A 21138-nucleotide genomic window follows, 5' to 3' on the forward strand; every position below is an offset into this window, starting at 1 on the left:
GAATGCTGTTGCTATATTTTCTCTGTGTTGAGACTTTAGTACTTCCTGGAATAAACTTGATTTGAACAATGAATTATTATTTAATAGCCAAATTTTTGATTAGCTAATATTTCATTTAGAATATTGGAATGTACATTCACAGGTGAAACTGGCTTATAATTTTATTTTATTTATTTTAATAATTTATTAAAATTATTTTAATTTTATTTATCTCATATTGGAATCAAGATTGCACTAATCTCATTAAAAAAGCCAGTAGCTCCTCTACTTTTCTAAAAAATAAACTGTAAGATTAATTTTTCCCTAAAAATTTTCTGTGAAACAGACTAAGGGTTTTAAAGTTTTGGTGGCAGAAAGGTCTTTTGTAATCATTTTGTCAGCACTACTGTTTATTGACCTGTTCAAATTTCCTACTTTGAGCAGGTTATATTTTTCCAAATATGTTATGTCTTCTTATGTGCTATCAACTATATTCCTATATAGTTGCCCATAAATGTTTTTATTTAAAATATGTTATATCTGTAGTTATTTTTCCTTTACATCGTGTGTTTATTTTTCTATCATTTTTCTTTTTTCTTGCTCAGGCTTGCTGCAGAGTTTTTTAAAACAATTTTAACTTGTATTTAAGATTACTAGGATACAAACACAGGTTTGTTACATGGGCATATTGTGGGATGCTAAGCTTTGCGGTTTAATTGATCACATCACCCAGGTAGCAAGCAGAGTATCCAATAGTTAATTTTTCAACACTTGCGCCTTCCTCCTTCCCCCACCAGTAGTTCCTACTGTCTATCATACTCATCTTTACGTCCATGAGTACTCAATGCTTAGCTCTCACTTACAAGTGAGAACATGTCGTATTTGGTTTTCTGTTCCTGCATTAATTCACTTAGAATAATGGCCTCCAGCTCCATCTGTGTTGCTGCAAAGAACATGATTTTATTCTTTTTTGTGGCTGTGTAGTATTCCACAGTACATATGTACCACATTTTCTTTATCCCATCCACCATTGATGGACATCTAGGTTGATTTTATGTCTTTGCTATTGTGAATAGTGCTGCAACAAATACCTGTATGCATGTCTTTATCATAGAATAATTTATATTCCTTTGGGTGTATACCCAATAATGGAATTACTGAGTTGAATGGTAGTTCAGATTTAAGTTCTCCAAGAAATCACCAAACTGCTTTCCACAATGGCTGAATTAATTTACATTTCCACCAGCAGGGTATAAGTGTTCCCTTTTCTCTGCAACCTTCCCAGCATCTGTCATTTTTTGACTTTTTAATAATGGCCATTCTGACTAGTAATTATGGTAACTCATTGTGGTTTTGATTTGCATTTCTCTGATGATTAATGAGGTTGATCATTTTTTCATGCTTGTTGCCCACATATATCTTCTTTGAGAAGTGTCTGTTCATGTCCTTTGCCCACCTTTAATGGGGATTTTCTGTTTTTGTTGCTTTAAGTTTCTTATAGATTCTGTATATTAGACCTTTGTTGTATACATAGTTTGCAAATATTTTCTCTCATTCTGTAGATTATCTATTTATTCTGTTGATAGTCTATTTTGCTTTGCAGAAGATATTTAGTCTAATTAGGTCACTTGTCAATTTTTTGTTTTGTTCCAATTGCTTTTGAGGACTTAGTCAGAAATTCTTTCCCAAAGCTGATGTCCAAAATGGTGTTACCTAGGTTTTCCTCTAGGATTCTTATAGTCTGAGATCTTACATTTGAATCTTTAATCCATTTTGAGAAAATTTTTGTATTTATGTAGTAAAATGTAGGAGTCCAGCTTCATTCTTTTGCATGTGGCAAGACAGTTATTCCAGCACTATTTATTAAATAGGGAGTTCTTTCACCACTGCTTATTTTTGTCAACTTTGTCAAAGATCAGATGGCTGTATGTGAGTCGATTTCTGGGTTTGCCAATATGTTCCATTGGTCTGTATATCTGATTTTGTACCAGTATCAAGCTGTTTTGGTTACTGTAGCCTTACAGTATAGTTTGAAGTCAGAGGGTGTGATGTCTCCAGCTTTGTTCTTTTTGCTTAGGATTGCTTTGGTTCTTTGAACTCTTTTTGTTTTTTGAGTTTCATATTAATTTTAGAATAGTTTTTTTTCTGATTTTGTGAAATATTATGTTAGTAGTTTGACAGGAACCACACTGAATCTGTAAATTGCTTCAGGCAGTATGGCCATTTTACTGTTATGTATTCCTCTGATCCATGATATTGGAATGTTTTTCCATTTGTTTGTGTCACCTATTATTTCTTTCAGAAGTGTTTTACAGTTATCCTTGTAGAGATCTTTCACCTCCTTCATTAGATATATTACTAGGTATTGTGGTTGGTGTGTGTGTGTGTGTGTGTGTCCATTAGGAATGGTATTGCATTCTTTATTTGGCTCTCAGCTTGAATGTTATTTGTGCATGGCAATGCTACTGATTTTTGGATATTGATTTTGTATACTGGATTGAAGTCATTTATCAATTCCAGGAGCCTCTGGAGTCTTTAGGGTTTTCTAGATGTAGAATCATATTGTCTATGAAGAGAGGTAGTTTGACTTCTTCTTTTTCTATTTAGATGCATTTTATTTCTTTCTCTTGACTAATTGCTATGGCTAGGACTTCTAGTATGACGTTGAGTAAGAGTGGGCATCCTTGTTCCAATTCTCAAGAGGAATGCTTCCAGTTTTTGCCTGTTCAGTATAATATTGGCTGTGGGTTTGTCATAGATGACTCCTATTATTTTGAGGTATGTTCCTTCGATGCCTAGTTTGCTGAGTGTTTTATCATAAAGGGACATTGGATTTTATCAAAAGTTTTATCTTGTCTACTGAGATAATCATGTGATTTTTATCTTTAATTCTGTTTAGGTGGCAAAGCAATTTATTGATTTGCATATGTTGAACCAAGCTTGCATTTCAGGAATGAAGCCTACTTGCTCATGGTGAATTAACTTTTTGATATGCTACTAGATTCAATTTGCTCATATTTTGTTGAGGATTTTTGCATCAATCTTCATCAGGGATATTGGCCTGTATTTTCCTTTTTTCACTGTATATTTGACAGATTTTGGTATCAGGGTGATGCTGCCTTCATACAGTAAATTAGGGAGGTGTCCCTTCTCAATTTTTGGTAAAGTTTCAGTAGAATTGGTACTAGCTCTTCTTTATATGTTGGTAGAATTTGGCTGTAAATCCATCTGGTCTGGGGCTTTTTGTGGTTGGTAGGTTTTCTATTACTGATTCAATTTCAGAACTCATTGTTGATCTGTTCAGCTCTTCAATTTCTTCCTGATTCAATCTTGGGAGGTTGTGTGTTTCCAGGAATTTATCCATGTCTTCTATACTTTCTAGTTTATGTGCATAGAAGTGTTCACAAGAGACTCTGAGAAATTTTGTATTCCTATGGGATTGGTTGCAGTATCATCTTTGCATTTCTGATTGGGCTTATTTGGATCCTCTTTCTTTGTTAACCTAGCTAGCAGTCTATTGATCTTATCAATCCTTTCAAAGGACCAACTTTTGGTTTTGTTGATTTCTGGTATAAATTTTTGGGTCTCAATTTTGTTCAATTCTGTTCTGATTTTACTTATTTATTTTTTTCTGCTACCTTTAGGGTTACTTTGTTCTTGGGGTTTTTGGGGGGTTTTTTTGGGTTTTTTTTTTTTTTTTTTTTTGGTTCCTTGAGGTGTAATGTTAGATCATTAATCTGAGATCTTTCTAACTTTTTGAGGTAGGTGTTTAGGGCTATAAACCTACTCTTAATACTGCTTTTGCTGCATCCCAGAGATTTTGGTATGTTGTGTCTCCGTTTTCATTTATTTCAAGGAATTTTTTGATTCTGCCTTCATTTTACTGTTTACCCAAAAGTCATTCAGGAGCAAGCTGGTAATTTCCATGTAAATGTGTGGTTTTAACAGATCTTCTTGGTATTGATATCTGTCTTTATTCCACTGTAGTCTGAGAGTATGGTTGGTAAGATATTGATTTTTTTTAATTTATTGAAACTTACTTTATGGCCAAGCTTACTTTATGGTCAGTGTTGGAGTATATTCTGTGTATAGATAAGAAGAATGTATATTCTGTGGTTGGTGGGTGGAGTATCATGTAGATGTCTATTAGGGTCTATTAGGTCTAATTGGTCAAGGCTTGAATTTAAGTGTAGAATTCCTTTGTTAGTTTTCTATTTCAGTGATCTATCTAATGCCATCAGTGGGGTGTTGAAGTCCCCCAGTACTATTGAGTGGCTAAGTCTTTTTAAAAGTCTAAAAGTACTTGTTTCATGAATCTGCATACTCCAATGTTGAGTGTGTATATATTTAGAATAGTTAAGTCTTTTGGTTGAACTGAATCCTTAATCATTATGTAATGCTTCTCTTTGTCCTTTTTTACTGTTGTTGATTTAATGTCTGTTTTATCTTATATAAGAATAGTGACCTATACTCTTTTTTGTTTTCCATTTGCATGATAGATCTTTCTCCAACCCTTTACTTTGGGCCTTTGGGTGTCATTACATGTGCGATAAGTCTCTTAAAGACAGCAGACAGATGGGTCCTGTTTCTTAATCCAACTTGCCACTCTGTGTCTTTTAAATGAGGCATTTAGGTTGTTTACATTCAAAGTTATTATTAATATGTAAGGTTTTCATCCTTTTCTGAAACTGTTAGCTGGTTACTTTGTAGTTTCTAATGTGTGGTTGCTTTATAGAGTCTACTGTGTGCTATGTACTTAAATCATTTTTACGGTACCAGGTATTTTTCTTTTGATTCCATATTTAGAACATCCTTAAGAATCTTTTATAAGGCTAGTCTAGTGGTAACAAATTATCTTAGTGCTTGCTCATCTGGAAAAGATTTTATTTCTCCTTTACTTACGAAGCTTAGTTTGGCAGGATATGAAATGTTTGGTTGGAATTTCTTCTCTTTAAGAATGCAGAAAATAGGCCCCCAATCTCTCCTGGCTTGCAAGGTTTCTGTTGAGAAGTCTGTTGTTAGCCTGATGGGCTTCCCTTTGTGCATGATCTGACCTTCTTTTCTAGGTGTTTTTAAGATTTTTTTTTTTAAAGCATTGACTTTAGACAATCTAGTGACAATATGCTTTGGTGATATTAATTTTGCATGGTATCTCACAAGTGTTCTCTGGATTTCTGGTATCTGGATGCCTACTTCCCTAAAAATATTAGGGAAATTGATTTGAATAATTCCCTTAAATGTTTTCCATTCCTTCTCTCTTGGGAATCCAAATAATTCATAGTTTGGTCACTTTACATAATCCCATGTTTCTGAAAGGCTTTATTTCTTAAATTCTTTTTTCTTTATTTTTGTCTGACTGTGTTAGTTTGAAAGACCAGTTTTCAAGCTCCAAAATTCTTTCTTCTGCTCAATTTAGTCTATGATAAAGCTTTCCTTTGTATTTTGAAATTCCTTAAGTAAGGTTTTCAATTCCATAAGCTCTGATTGATTTCTTTTTAAGATGTTTATCTCTTCCTTCATTTCCTGGATTTCTTCAGAAGCTTCTTTGTGTTGATTTTCAACCCTGTCTTAGATCTTATTGCGTTTCCTTGCCATCTATGCTTTAAATTCTTTCTATGTCATTTCTGAGTTTCCATTTTTGTTAGGAACTATTTCTAGAGACTAATGTGACCCTATGGTGGTGTTACTACATTCAGATTTTTCGTAGTCCCAAAATTCTTGTTCTGGTTCCTTCTCATCCAAAGACACTGGCACTTCTGATTTTTGTAATTATTTTTATGCAGGTAGGATTTTGTTTTCTTTTTTCCCCTATAATATTACTGCAAGTTTTTTTCTTTTCTTTCCCCCACTCCCTAGGAGGTGTGACTTCAGAGAAGGCTGGGTAGGGTTTTTGAGCTTTGCTTCTACAGGCCTTTGCAATTCTATCAGTAGGTTTTATATTGGGCTGAGTGGTTTGACCTGCAATCCAATAGATAGATGGCACTTATGGGTAAAAGCCAGCTGCAGCCAATGCAACTGAGTATATACTTGATTCTTGTTTACTTGGAGAAGCTCTCTGTTGCCTCAGGCAGTGGTGTGATCTGTGGCATGCACAGTGGCCTGAATTCCCTGCTCAGCCCCATGACAGTGGGGAGCAACATGGGCAGGAACACATCAGGCAGGCCTACCTACAGGTCCCCTGATGGCAGGCATAAACACCAGTGCCAAAGGAAAATCCAGTGCACTGGGATCTCTGCACAGGAAGGGTGGGGTTGCTCAGGCTGCTGGCCCAGGCAAGTGAGTGCTCTGTCCAGAGTTCTGCTTGCAGGTGGAGTAGAGGGGGCCCTGCTGCACAATGAGCTCAGAGGAGCAGGCTGGGGCATGCCACAATGACACATGTAGACCAGTTCCACGTTGCCAAGCTGGCCTTGGCTACAAGTGTCATCACCCAAAAGAAACCATAGCTATAGCAACTGTCCTCCTGACCCACACCTGAGACAGGGAAAACAACAAATTGAGCACCTACTGCTGAGGCACTTTGCACAATTCTGGCTGTGGAAACCCCCACCCTGCTTCAGAGCAAGCGCTCCAATCTCTGGTCCGAGACTAAAATGCCTGCACGGCCACACTGCCAGGTCACCAAAGAATGATTCACTCTGTATGTGCCCTGAATAAAAATGGTGTCCTGCTTTAATCCTTGTCTGGGAAAATCTCTGCACCTTTTACCAGTGTCTTTCCCTCTCAATATCTTCGAGCCTCTCGCCAAGTTAGCTCCAGAGCTTGGGAGAAATAGTGCTCTCCTCTGGCCTGATTGGATCCCCAGTGGAAAGATGAGTCACAGGGGGAGTCTCTGTGCCTCTCTCATGTACTGGAGCTTCATTCATTTCTGTCAGCCAGATGTTGTCACAGGGGCTGTTTACCCATGTTCTCCTTGGAATCTGGGGTGTCCTTCATGATTCCAATGGACTTCCATTTTCCCTATTAAATTAAAGCTCACAGAGTTGATCTTTTTGCACTATCCTGCTATTTCCAAGTGGCTGAGGCATGCTAAGTGCTTCTAATCCATCATCTTGGGGGAAAAAACTAGATATTTTTAGTTTTGTTGATGTTTTTATGCTTTTTGTTCTTTATTGTATTAACTTTTTATTGTTATTAATTCCTCCTTTCTTGTTTCTTTCAATTGGTTTCTTTGGATTTTCTCTGTTGCATTTTGAACTTTTTGGATTGAATGTTTAGCTTATTTATTTTCAAACTCTCTGTGTCCCGGTAATTTTATTTTACTTTTCCATCACAGGACTATTTCAGCCACGTCTTTCAAATGGTGGCATGTGAGTCTTTACTGTTGTTTCAGTCTTCAAATTTCATAATTCTTTTTATGATCTCTTTAACCCAAGGACTAATTATTAACATAAAGCCTGGCATTTGGGTTTGCATATGCAAACTATATTTCTTTTCTTTTTTCTATAGATTCTTCATGGACACTGAAGGAAGGAATCGATAATCCATGCGAGTTTTTTTTATTTTGTCAGCTTTCTTTTCTACTATGCCTGACAAATAATTCTGGTCATCTCTCTGTGAATATAGGGTGGTGGTTTAAGTGAGTATATAAAACAACATTGGAAAAAAAACAGGATTTTGTGTGGGTGTGCAAAGTACCTCACTCCAGAATAAACATGCCTCATGTAATTTATATATACTCAAATAGCTAGATGCCCTAATCTTATAACCAGTTTCACTTGAAATAAGTTTCTTTGTGACAAACAATTTGGTTTTTATGAAGCTAATGACCTTCAGTTTGTCACTGGACTCATGCTATTGGTTGTCTTACTTGATGTCTTTATGATGACACATTTTGTGAACAAATTTCTTCCAAATGTGCAAAGCCAGAGCCCAGCCCACTCATCTCCTACACCTGTGCATGTTATTTGAAAATGCCTTTTCCATACAACTCCTTTGTTTATATGCTTTGAATAATGTTATATCCAAATCACTTTTAGGATGTCAACCTACCCATATGAAGCAGTAAAAATGAAAATTTCTCCATAAAAGAAGAGTTCTGAGAGGAAAAACAATATGAATTGATGTCTATCAAGCTTTTCTTCATACAATTTAACCTTGTATAGTTAGTGACTCCTCTACAATTAAAAGGGAATTGTTAGGAATCACTTTGCTTTGCTTTAAATGAACGATTTATAATTTGATAAAGTATTGCTATGGCCCTATGAGATTAACAAACATAATTATAAACACCCTTATTCATAAGTCAAAATAATTAGACTCCCAAGAGTTAATAATAGAAAGACAACGAGCCAAACAATACATACACATGAACTAGAACTATTGGAATAAATGGGTCGAATTTAAAAGAAGCAAAAATCCTCAAAGAGATAAGGGAGAAAAAAAAATGTATATATAAATCAACTAAGATTTCCTTCATGTTCTCCCTCCTGTCACCACCAAATATAACTCATGCTGTATGTATTTGCTGTATCCATGCTGACTCAGCATTCTTACTGACGCATTTTATGGCAGGGATATAGGTTTTTTTTTTTAACCTCTGCATATAATAACCAGGTCCCAGAAATGCCAATTATACAAAAACAAAGTATATCATTCCTCAATAGAAAGTCTGTAGAAAGAAAGTGGCCAAGGATTCTGGGGTCAGCTTCCCTATTTTCTTTAGGCTTTCTCAAGATACATACTGTCTTTTCTATGTGTCGGATGATGAGCAATACTGAGCATACTCTGAGCATTTTATAAGCATGGAGCTGTTCCTTCTTTCCAAATAAAAGGCCATGTACTCTGTGCCTCATTAAAGAGGCAGCTTAGAAACAGCATAGACTAGGAGTCAGGAAACCTGGTTCTAAAAATTCCAGGTTTTCTGTGATCAAGCCATCATGCCAAGGCTCTAGATCGAATTACCAGTTTTCAGAGAGAGGGAGGAAAACAAGTACATGTTAAATGATGCCACAGAAAGCACTTAGAAAAATCTTGAATTCAGAAAACTCTACAAGATGAATGGGTTGGCTTCTTCACCAAATAAATTGTAAAGAGAAAAAAAGAGATAAAGAGAATCTACTGATTAAGAGAGACTTAACAGACATATGAGAAGCAAATGTATGTGAGAAACTTGCTTGGAAACTGATTCAAACAAATCAAAATTTAAAAATCATTTTGAGGCTGGGTGCAAAGGCTCACACCTGTAATCCCAGCACTTTGGATCATCTGAGGTCAGGAGTTCAAGACTAGTCTGGCCAACATGGAGAAACCCCATCTCTACTAAAAATACAAAAATTTGCCAGGCATGGTGGCAGGTGCCTGTAATCCCAGCTACTCGGGAGGCTGAGGCAGAAGAATGGCTTGAACCTGGGAGGCAGAGGCTGCATGAACCGAGATTGGGCCACTGCACTCCAGCCTGGACAACTAAGCGAGACTCTGTCTCAAAAAAAAAAAAAAATCATTTTGAAGACAATCAGGGGAATTCAAACACTGCCTGGGGGCATTTGTTGACCATTACAGAATCATCCTTAACTTTGTAGCTGTGATAATGGAATTGTGGTTATGTTGTTAAGCACTTCATTATCTTTTAGAGATACAAACTGAATTAGTAATGAATGCAATGATGTTATGCATGGATTCTCCTCAAAATTAGTAGAAGGTGTGGATGGGAGGAGTTGCATGCAGGAAGAAGTGGGCAGGGACAGTCATGAAACAAAACAAGAGTGGCTATGACTTGATGATTGTTATAGAGAGGTAAGGGGTCAATGGGGAGAAAGGAGGGAGGTTGATGGCACTATTATTTTCTACTTTCCTATGTATTTGAAAATTACTATATTAAAAAGGTTTTTTTTTAAGTGGTAAGGGTCTGTTTAAACATGTTTCATTTGTAACCACACAACATCTTTAAATATCTTTCATTTTGGTAATTTCTCAAACTGCAAAGTTCTTCCATCCAAAGCAGGAAACAAAAAACATGTGAGTGTGGGCCGAGTGCGGTGGCTCACATCTATAATCCCAGCACTTTGGGAGGCAAGGTAGGGGGATCACGAGGTCACGAGATCGAGACCAGCCTGACCAACATGGAGAAACCCTGTCTCTACTAAACATACAAAATTAGCCAGGCGTGACGGCATATGCCTGTAATCCCAGTTACTCGGGAGGCTGAGGCAGGAGAATCGCTTGAACCAGGGAGTCGGAGGTTGCAGTGAGCCGAGATCATGCCACTGTACTATAGCCTGGCAACAGAGTGAGACTCTGTCTCAAAAAAAAAAGAAAAAAATGTGTGAGTGTGTGTGTCTGTGTGGTGCCTTCTCACACACCCTTGCAGCTATGTTTCTCATATGTGGTCCAGATCTGATTAATGCAGGGAGTAGTAGGTTACACAGTTGACAGAACGTAGTCCAGAGAGGAAACAGTAATAGTGATCTCATTAAACCAGTCTTTCAATACAGGTGGGCATTTTTCCTGGCTGCATAGCTTCAAGTCTGGCTCTCTGAGCCCCACAGAGATTTTCTATACTTGTTTAATATATTTTAATAAATGTATTAAATTATTCAATGTCAATTCTGTTATTTGAAACTAAGAAGTGTGATTTACGTAGTGCCCTCAAGAGACACAGCTCTTGTGAGAGATCGGAAAAACTGGTAGTATCAGAAAAATTCTTCCTTAGAAAATGATCTTTCAACTGATCTTTGAAAGGGTGCATAGAATCTTAAAAAAATACCTGGGTGAGAAGTGAGAAATGGAGAGGGTACCTTGCAGGGGATACAGCATAAATAAAAGCGAGAAGCAGAGGTTACAGACCATAGATCTAAAAGGAATTCAGCTTGACCATATGATAAGCAGAATGAAGATCAGCAAGGGAAACTACTATAGGAAAAGTATGATGGAGACAGTTCATGGTAGTTTAGACTAACACAAATCTGCTTAAAATAATAGATCCATTGAGCTCTTACTATGTAATATGCTGATTATGTGACTCATCTCTTCCTATAGTCATAATAATTCTATGAGTGGCTATTATCATTTTTGTTGCTATTGAAAACTGAGGCTCTGAAAGATTAAATAACTTTCCCAAACTTATACTACTGATAAATAAGAAAATCAAAATTTGAAGCTTGGTTAGTCTCCAGAGTTCAACATTTTCCCCTCTGCCCTATACTGCCTAAGGATTTTGAACCTCATTTTAGGGACAATAAGGGATTACAAGAGATTTTCAAGCAAGTAAATTATCTTATCTGTGCTTCCAGAATTTTAAATAGACAGCAAGATACAAGACTGATTTCTTGAATAAATCTTACTCCTTCTCATATCTGAAGCCACGATATAGTTCTTATTGAACTAAATCTTATCAGTTTCTAGAATTATATGGAATATCCGTTATTGTACAATACTTGGGATAACAAGAGATTTAGAATAGCAATAGAATGTGGGGAATAAAATGACAGCTTTGGAATTTTTAGTGTATATATTTTCTTTAATAAATTTTGGTAACAATTTATTTTCTTGTGATGCAGTTGTCAATCATCAAGAACTATAAACATGATGAGACAAGGATAGATTTGAAGGTTGTTTCGTTAGTTAAATAAAGGGGTATCATTCAGTCTGTAACTGCGGTTTTTATATAATCATTCTCCTTTGGCTCCTCCCTAGTTACACATTTAATTGTTTAAGATATTTTTATATTGTTTTATGGGTTTTTAATTCTAATATCATTCAAATACATCCTGACTACCACAGGACAAGTCTTCACAGCCGAAGGCCTGAACTGTTGTACAACCTTTTTTGGGTCTTACTGTCCAGACATTTCCTCTTCCAGTCTATTCCGCGATGATCTTTCAAGCTATCTCTTTCTGTCCTGATGATTACAGAATAGTCCTTCTCCTAATATGGAGAGCTCTTCATAAAAAACCTGGCCCTCTCAACCAATTCAACCTACTCCTTTTCATTATCACCAAACATATAAGGATTTTCAAAGCCTGCTTTTTCTCTGGGCCCTTTCTCTTCCTCTTCTTTACCTTCTTGTAGCCCAATCCCCACTTCTCCACTGACTCTTTTCTGACCACCCTGATTCATGACAACTCCCTCTTCTGAGATCTACTTCCACAGTTTTTACATAACAGTAAGTTAAAACATGGCTCCCTACCAAATGTTTATCTTTCCATAGGTTTCCTTTTAAGGCCCCAGATAAAACCCCAGAGGACAGAAACCTGTTGTGTCTTTTATTATGCCCTGCTCCTTCTCCAAGCATCTTACACAATAGGTTGAACACAATAGAAAATATACAACAAATATTTAATTAGTATACGATGCTTTAAGAAATAGTAAGAACACAAAAAAGGAATATTCTTTCAATCCTTGATTTAAATATACACATATATCCCTGATTTTTAAAATGTTATAGAATATTTTATGTGTAGCATGGAAGTTCTCTCCTAGTAAACACACTCACTGAACTAAAATCAGAAAATTATAAGCACAGTACATAAAGTATAGAGTAAATGGATGATCTGTATAAAATCCTGAGCATTTCATGCTCCCTGTGGAGTGAATTGATAGTCACTACCACAAACATACTTAACACTATCACAAGTTCTAACAAGAGCTCAGGAGTCAAAAATGACAAAGCATGGAAACTTATCATTTTTTAGTATTGAGGCAGGAGAACTGCACCACTGCACTCCAGCCTGGGCAACAGAGCAAGACTTCATCTCCAAAAAAAACATGCAGCAATGAGAGAAATATCTGTTGATTTCCATTGCAGACAGAACATTTTCAGGGATACCAAAAGTCTTTTACTTTGTACATATTTCTGTTTTGTATCAAAGTATAATTGGAAGAGTGGACTTCATCTTTTAAATAGTTAATAAGATCTTAGGAACTCTGGTGAGATCCGTGCTCACTAACAATAACCCTTAAAAAAACAAAGTGTTCTCAGGCTACTTTTGAAAACTGGTTTGTGTCATACTATTTGTTCTTCAAGCTCCCTGGACCCTTGACCATGCATGTCGCAAATACACTTCAGGTACAAATTATTTGTACTGTTAAACTTTAGAGTTCATGAAAACATCCAGGCTGATGAAAAAAAAAATGAAATATCAGATTTCCAGTAAGAAAGATGAAGGTAAATTACCGACCAACAAATCTAAATTTAGAAAATTAAATAATATAGATTTACTTACCAGGGACTTCAAAGCATCTAGGCTTCATAAACACATCCTAAAAAATAAATAATACCAGAACATTTTGGAACAAGTTGTACATAGAAGAAAACAATGTCTCTTTAAACACTCAACCTAAAGAATTTTTAGTAGCACCCAGGCCTCCTTAGGCACATACATCACATTCAGCTTCAATCTCTTAAAACCCATAGCAGTTTGAAAGTGGTTGTATAATCAGATAATGTCCCAGGCAAAATAAAGATAAAATCTCAGCCGCGCGCGGTGGCTCACGCCTGTAATCCCAGCACTTTGGGAGACAGAGGCGGGCGGATCACGAGGTCAGGAGATCCAGACCATCCTGGCTAACACGGTGAAACCCCGACTCTACTAAAAATACAAAAAAATTAGCCGGGCATGGTGGCGGGCGCCTGTAGTCCCAGCTGCTGGGGAGGCTGAGGCAGGAGAATGGGGTGAACCTGGGAGGCGGAGCTTGCAGTGAGCCGAGATCGCGCCACTGCCCTCCAGCCTGGGCGACAGAGCAAGACTCTGTCTCAAAATAAATAAATAAATAAATAAAATAAAATTAAAAAACCCAGTCATTCCACCACACCAGATGAATCTATCCTGTCTTCATTACATGATAGGAAATGGAATAGTTTGTGATATGGTTTGGCTGTGTGTCCCCAACCAACTCTAATCTTGTATTATAATCCCCACATGTCAAGGGAGGGACCTGTAATCCTCACGTGTTGAGGAAGCGAAGTAATTGAATTATGGGGGCGGTTTCCCCTATGCTGTTCTGGTGATAGTGAGTGAGTTCTCACAAGATCTGATGGTTTTATGAGGGGCTCTTCCCCCTTTTCACGCACTTCTCTCTCTCTGCCTTGTGAGGAAGGACGTGTGCTTCCTCTTCTGCCGTGATTGTAAGTTTCCTGAGGCCTCCCTAGCCATGCAGAACTGTGAGTCAATTAAACCTCCTTTATTTATAAATTACCCAGTCTCGGGTATTTCTTTATAGTGGTATGAAAATGGACTAATGCAGTTGGTGAGGGTCACTATAACAGATTACCACAAACTCAGAGGTTTGAAAAACAGAAATGTGTTGTCTCCCAGATCTGGAGGCCAGAAGCCAGACACCAAGGTGTCAGCAGAGTCGGTTCCCCCTATAGGCTATGAGGAAGAATCTGTTCTGTGCTTCTCTTTTGGCTTCTGGTAGTTTTCTAGAAGTATATGACATTCCTTGGCTTGTAGAAGCATCAACCTGGTCTCTGCCTCTATCTTTACATGGCCTTCTCCCTCTGTTCATGCCTATGTTCACATTTTTCTTGCTATAAGGGCGCCAGTAATATTGGAATAGGGCCCATCTTACTTCAGTATAATGTCATCTTAAGTAATTACATCTGCAATAGCTCTATTTTCAAATAAGTTCACGTACTGTGGTGTGGTAGATAGGGACATCAATATATGAATTTGGAGAGTAAACAACACAATGCATAACAGGAATTAAGATAATTTGTTCATGTGGTACACAAAATTAATCATCCAGAACATACACAGAACAAAAAAATCAAATTAGAGGGAGGAATTCTACATATCAAAGTTGTATAGATTTCTTACATTTCAATAATTTATTCATACATGCATTTTAGAAAACCTATTAAATAATATCAGCAATGTAAACGCACAATGGGGGATAAATGCTTGTTCAACATTTATTTGGCGGTGGTAGAAATTAACTGATGTCCATCAATGGATGAATGGATGAAAACTATGTGGTGTATATACACAATGGAATACTATTTAGCCTTTTTAAAAAAGAAGGAAATTCTGTCATTTGCAACAATATGGATTAATCTAGAGGACATTTCACTAAGTAAAATAAGCTAAGCACCTGAAATACAAATACCACACGATTTCATTTATATGTGGAATCTAGAAACATCAAATTCATGGAAGTAGAGAGTAGAACGGCAGTTACCAGGGGTGAAAGGTGGAGAGGAAAAGGGGACATGTTTACAATCTCCCCTGAAAGTGCACAAAGTTTCCATTAGGAGGAATAAGTTCTGGTGATCTACTGCATAGCATGGTGATTATTTTTAATAATAATATTTTATATTTCAAAATCGGTTTTTAAAAAGTGGATTTTAAATGTTCTCACCACAAAAACTAAGTATGTGAGGTGATAAATATATTAATTAACCTAATTTTGCCATTCCACAATATATTCATGTATCAAAACATCACATTGTACCCAAAAAATATATACCATTATTATGTCAATTAAAAATAAAATACAATTTTTTAAAAGAAAGTAACTGATGTTCCACTGATAAAATTATATACTTTCTTCATTTCAAAATCACACATTAAATCTAAAATAACATTTGCTTTTATTTGGAAAATTTCTGTTCACAAGTTTTTTATCATTTGTGATTGAATTATGCTAATGATTAATACTCATTAAGAACCAAGTTGGTTATAAGACTATAGTAATAGATAATTGTCCAACATGTATATGAAAGTCCTTTTTCTTTTGGCCATGATGTTGGCAAAATAGTTCCAACTTTTTCCATAGTTCTTAATATTTCCTCAGTTTTCTTTTGCAATTTTCAAACTAAAAGTCTTAGAAGGTATACTTAAAGTTCAAAATTTACATAATAAAATAAATTGCTGATTCTCATTAAATACAACTGCATCATTACAGAAAGTCAGCTGTGACTGATGACTTCAGGGAACTATTGCTGGCTGGTTTCAGAGCAGGCAGCCCAGCCCAATGTACACATGTATGCTAAGCATATTACATGCAGATAAAAGGATATCTCAGAGGAACCTGTTACAATGTCTGTTTGTTGTCCCTGTATGGTCAGAGATAGAAAGCAGGAACAGTATGCATTTTTCTGGTTGTGTAAGGGATTATTCATGGAACTGTGAGTTAATCAACACCGTATTTCCTGTTCATTGCAGTGAGACTTCAGTAGCCGCTTATGAATTGGAGCCCCAGTAAGGTTTTTGATCTGATCCTTAATCTGCTTTGCAAATTAGCAGAGGGAATGGCCAGATAAATCAGGGAATCTCAAAGTTGGAAACTACCTTGTAGTTGGAGGAAATACCAGAATGCCGTTATTGTTTGTCTTTCCCCAGCTTTACACACCAGGAAAATGAACTGTATCAAATTGTGATGCATATAGACTGGGCGAGGTGGCTCAGCCCTGTAATACCAGCACTTTGGGAGGCTTAGGCAGGCAGATCACCTGAGATCAGGAGTTGGAGACCAGCCAGGCCAACATGGCAAAACTCCATCCACTAAAAATACAAAAAATAGCCTGGCATGGTGGTACATGCCTGTATTCACAGCTACTCCGGAGGCTGAGGCACAACAATCACTTGAACCTTGAAGGTGGAGGTTGTAGGGAGCTAAGATCGTGCCACTGCACTCCAGACTAGGCAACAGAGCAAGACTTCTCAAAAAAAAAAATAAGTAAACAAAATAAAATTGTGGTACGCAGACTCTGGAATAGGTACCCAGGTCTGTGTCCCACCTCTGGCCTTTATTAGCTATGTGACTTTGAGCAAATCATTTGACTTTTCTGTGTCACACTTGCCTCTTTTGCAATATGGTAATAACAATAATACTGACTTCATTAAATTTTGTGCAAATTAAATATGTTAATACCTGTACAATATTTAGACCAATTCCTGGTACATACAAAGCATGAATATCTCCTACTATTAAAAGTGTACAACTGAACTATGTTTTATGATGTTAAGTGTTGATTTCAACCTTAAACAAGTATTTCTTAGTTGGCTGGGGTGAAAAATGAGGCAACTGAGCACGCATTCTACCCAATAAGGCTCCTATAACGAGAAACACTCATCTCTCCAGGGTAGCTCAACCCACAGCAAGGTGCTCTCTGGCCATACTGGCCCTATCAGACATATTGTGTTTAGCAAAGCAGTTTGCTAAACAGAAGAGAATCACCAGTATCCTAGTGCAAACTCAGCTTAGCAAGCCAGCCTCCTATTTTACCTCTATTATTAGCATGCATAGACTTCTGCCAGATAGTTGAGACTGTGGGTCCCAACATCTACTAGGGACTTTCCCTTTATCCTTTCTGGATCAAGGAAAGATGGCAGCCATCGTATTGTTTTGTCATAGCTGTTTAACCTGAAAGCATGTGTATATTGGTTTCTTGGTGTTAGACGCAACCAAAAATTACAAAAATCTGAAACACATCTATAACCAAGTCTGAAATCTAAGAGCGCTCATCCATGCAATGATACACCTTAAAATGGTCATCTGGTTCAGCCACACAACAGAAGCTTATATCAGTAACCATAAAACAGGCAAATAATTTTTAGAAAATTTTAATAAAAGGCCACAAATTAGAAATTTCACAAGATGAACCAAAGTATGGTGTCCAGAGTTGGTTCCTTCTGATGGATTTGTAGTCTCACTGACTTCAAGAATGGAGCTGCACGGTGAGTGTTACAGCTTTTAAAGATGACACGGACCCAAGGAGTGAGCAGTAGCAAGGTTTATTGTGAAGAGTGAAAGAACAAAGCTTCCACAGTGTGGAAGGGGACTGAGCAAGATTGGAACAGAGTAAGAAGAAACTGTGGGACTGTAAATAACGGAGCTCTTGACTTTCAAGGGGACAAGCAGCAGTTCAGCAGTAACCATGAAGAGCTAAGCCCAGAGGAACTCTTCAAATGTCCTGAGCTTCTTAAAATAGGATTTTTTTTAATAACTGAAAATAGTTGTTTTCACAAACTCTGTTTGATGAGGCCCAAACCAATCAAAACTGATTTAAAATAACAAATAAATGGGATGTTTTTTCACAACTGAGGGCAATGAAGCATATTCATACCTTATTCTATTTGACTTCTCTTATTTTCTTGAAGTAGATTATCTTTCTTCCTGAACAAAAAATGTTTTCAATTTCTATGGTATACTCTGTGATGTAAAGATGGTAGAGGAATAGCCTCATAGCCAAATTAGATGACAAGATTACTGGGTATGATATTATGCTAAAGATTCTGTTACTGAAAGATAAATTAGAAGCAATGATCAATTCCATGGAGGGAAAGCGGCATGAATGAAATTTACATGAATCTCCAAATTTCTTTCCCTTAGGTCATCCTGTATATCTTTATGATTTGTTCCATGTTTGATTGCCCCAAGTCAATTTTACCATTCAGGAATTGTCAGGTTCTTTAGTATAAGAAGATTTTTGTGGTCAGTGGTGGGTAAGAGATACCTAATTACTTCAATTTTTTCATTGAGTGGCTTTGACTATGAAAGCAAGCTTTAACCTAAATACCCCAAATGTTTAAATAGTTATTATCAAACAGGCACAAAAACAGTCACACACCTGTTTGTGTGACGCCAAGGAAAGTGCCACTCTCTACTCCCAGGTAGATTGATTCATGCCTTGCATGAAAGCTTCATTCTGATCCAAATATGATAATATTCGAAAAGCAGAACCAGCCAGCCTTGAAATGGAGTGAGGCAACTGAGTCTTCCATGAATCAGAGGAATTCAGGGTAGGCAAAGGGCCAGAATCTAGACCCCCACTATTGAGGTGTTACATCATAGAATTAGTGCAAGAGTAACGGGGTCCATGCAAATGTATAACCTGCCATGTATGTCGAGCATCACATTCATCAAGATGAAATTATTTCTATCATCCTTATGTCAATTGACAAATTATCCAGTATAAATTTTGATAATGATACTTAAAATGCTAAGTAACTCTACCTCAGATGGTTGTTGATTCTTCTTAGGGCATTTCAGATGTAATATAATCATTCCTAAGGTATAGCTCAGAGTTTATTTGTACATGCACACAGATAACAGTATTTACACTGAGGTAATTGTAAACAAATTAAGACAACAAAATATTAGGGTGCTGTTTTCTGTGTATTCCTTACCAATAATTGTTCATCTATATGAAATGGTTTAGCTATTACTAGGATAATTAAATATCTATCTTAAAGATGAGCGAACTGATGTACTATTTAGAAATCTACTAAATAGTTTAGTAACCTTGAGAAAGCTGTTTAACCTTTCTAAGCCTCAGATTTTTCATCTGAATAATATAGTTACTATGATAAACACATATGATAATGGATGCAAATTTCTTTTCCCAGTGCCAGGCATTTATAATGGATTCAATCAATTCTAGTTATAACATTCCAAATGAAATATTAATGAATTAAAGACATTTTAAGCCTCAATTTAATATCTGATATTACTGTGTCTAGGCAGTAATAGAATTTTACTATTAGGTAAAAGTTTGGAGGTCATCTAAGACCAATTACTCTAAGAAACTGAAGTTTAAAGAAGTTTTTGACTTGCCAGAGATAGCATAGAAAATCTTATTACAGCTAAACCCTGACAAGAGTGTAATATTGACCAAAAAAAACAGAACTAGCATACTTATTAATTAAATTCTTTTCATGGTAGAGTTAGCATAACTATACTTAATGTACTCATCTCAAGAATGTTCCACCCCAGATATCTGTGTTCCTTAGCAGCCATCCGAAGATTCCTATTATGTCAGGTTGTTCAGTTCTCCCAGGCTCATTTCACTATCCTGCTTCCTTAAGGTGGTAAATGACATCATTCCAGAGGGCTGCCTGAAGACCCTATCTCTAGTGTAGTCTACCGCTTTCAGGCCTGGCCCAATCCCAGGTTTAGTTCCATACTGATTCACCAGTTGGTAAGAAACCAGAGTGTTTCTAACCCTGGGAACAAGACGAGGTAAAATGAAATAGAGAAGGCAATGAAGAAGCCCAAAGTCAAAGGCTCACTTCCAACTCGTGGTCCAAGGCTCAATTTGTGAAGAATATGTGCAATAATGCCAGTCAACATTGTGAATTTTAGAGAATATGCTGTGTAATTTTTGGCCTTTCTACAATTTTTGGCATGAGCAATGCATTAACAGGATATTAAAGTATCAATAATTTTTCCCATTTCTATATCTCTAACATCCAAACACTTTTTCCATAAAGTCTTAGATTTGAAATGACTATCAGAGGTTCTAATTAAGTCTCCCAAATAACATCTTCCTTTATAACACTCCCCTTGGGGGACAGTCAAGTACATCGTCTGACAAATCCAGTTATTAGAAAGTTCTTTGTTGCATTCAACTGAAATATTTATTTCTGTAACTTTTAGGTAACAGTGAGAAAGTCAATCCTAAAACCACAGCCTCTCAAAGTTGGCAAGAATCTCGAAATCATTCTGCTCTCTGGAATATCCCCAAACAAATAAACCCCCCTTTCCATTTCAGAGCCCATATTAGTTCACTTTTGCTGCATGATAAATCATCCCCAAACAATAATTATTATTTTATTATAAATTATTTTATTTTATTTATTTTAATATTTTCTTATTTATTATTTATTATAAATAATATAAATATTATTGTAAACAATTTATTATTTTCCATGATTCCATGGGTCAGTCAGGTGATTCCTCCAGTCTGGCCAGCTTGACTATGGCTGGATGGTTTAGAATGGCTAATTCACATGTCTGGCAATTGTCAGGCTGGTGTTTCTAGGGGTGGCCTCAGCTGGGACAGTTTGGCTTTGCTCCACAAGGTCTCTCATCCTCCAGTAAGTCAGACTGGACTTCTACTTACAGTGGTCCCAAGGTTGCAAAAATAGCACTTTACAAGTCTCTGATGTACTATTTGCTAATATTCTTTTTGCCAAAGAAAATCACATGATGTACTGGGTCAGATAGTGTCTCCTACCCCAGTCCCCCAACTGCCAATTCATATCTTTCCTAGAACCTCAGAATGTGACCTTGTTTGGAAATTGATTCTTACAGATATAATTAGTTAAGTTGAAGTGAAGCCATTCTGGAGTAAGGTGGTTCTTTAATCCAGTATGACTGGGTGTCCTTATGAGGAGACAATAGAAACAGAAACACACAGGGGCTATGCCACTTGATTAGTGGGACAGAGATTGGAGAGAGATGTCTATAAGCCAAGGAACCACAAGGACTGCAGGT

At 36.7% G+C, this 21138-nt stretch overlaps 1 protein-coding gene across 4 annotated transcripts in view; it reads right to left on the reverse strand.

Moving 5' to 3' along the window:
• The window catches only part of GRXCR1 (glutaredoxin and cysteine rich domain containing 1), a 360439-nt gene that overhangs the window by 289206 nt on the left and 50095 nt on the right, over positions 1-21138 (reverse strand). For all 4 annotated transcript variants that reach the window (XR_002522023.2, XR_001902460.3, XR_002522024.2 and 1 more), the window contains one exon: positions 13140-13176. The gene's annotated coding sequence lies outside the window, so the exon portion shown is untranslated. The remainder of the gene's footprint in view (positions 1-13139; positions 13177-21138) is intronic.

The sequence above is a fragment of the Papio anubis genome, chromosome 3 (assembly GCF_008728515.1).
Source record: "Papio anubis isolate 15944 chromosome 3, Panubis1.0, whole genome shotgun sequence".
Taxonomy (NCBI): Eukaryota; Metazoa; Chordata; class Mammalia; order Primates; family Cercopithecidae; genus Papio; species Papio anubis.